A 674-nucleotide genomic window follows, 5' to 3' on the forward strand; every position below is an offset into this window, starting at 1 on the left:
GGCTACTATCAGGGGCAACACTACTGGGGTACTATGTAGGGATTTGGGCAGCAAGGTGTCGGTTCACGTTACACTTGAAACATTTATATATTGGTAACTAAAAATTTTCGACCCAAACCGATTAAAAAGCTTGCCCTATCTCTGAATACCCTTTATGTAAAATTTCAAATGTTTAAATCAGAAATTGTCTGAGTAATTTGGTAAAGACCGCAGAGGTCAATTTTTTAAAATTTGACCCCTATTATGACCCCTTAACATTTGTTTTGGGCTCAAATCAAGCTATTAAGTTAGATCCATGTCCAAGGAACTTATATTTAAAATTTCAAGTGTTTAGACCGAAAATTGTCGCAGGAGTTTGATAGTTCTCAAAGGTCAAATCGTTGAACTTTGACCCCTTAACAGCCAAAATTTTTGGCCGAAAACCGATCACATAGATTTTCCCAAATCTCAGTACCCTGTATATCAAATTTCGAGTCTGTAGACTGAAAATTAAGAGTTATTGCGAAGGAAAATGTACACACACACAGACACGCTCACTTTTATAGATAGATAGATAGATAGATAGATACACTGTGTCAATCACTTTATTGCAGATTAGTAAAATATCAATATTTCACTAAATATACGTCACAGCAAAATGAAAACTATATCATCAAACGATCCTGTAAAGTTAG

This window comes from Euprymna scolopes, chromosome 33 (genome assembly GCF_053919585.1).
Source record: "Euprymna scolopes isolate OS-2025 chromosome 33, ASM5391958v1, whole genome shotgun sequence".
NCBI lineage: Eukaryota > Metazoa > Mollusca > Cephalopoda > Sepiida > Sepiolidae > Euprymna > Euprymna scolopes.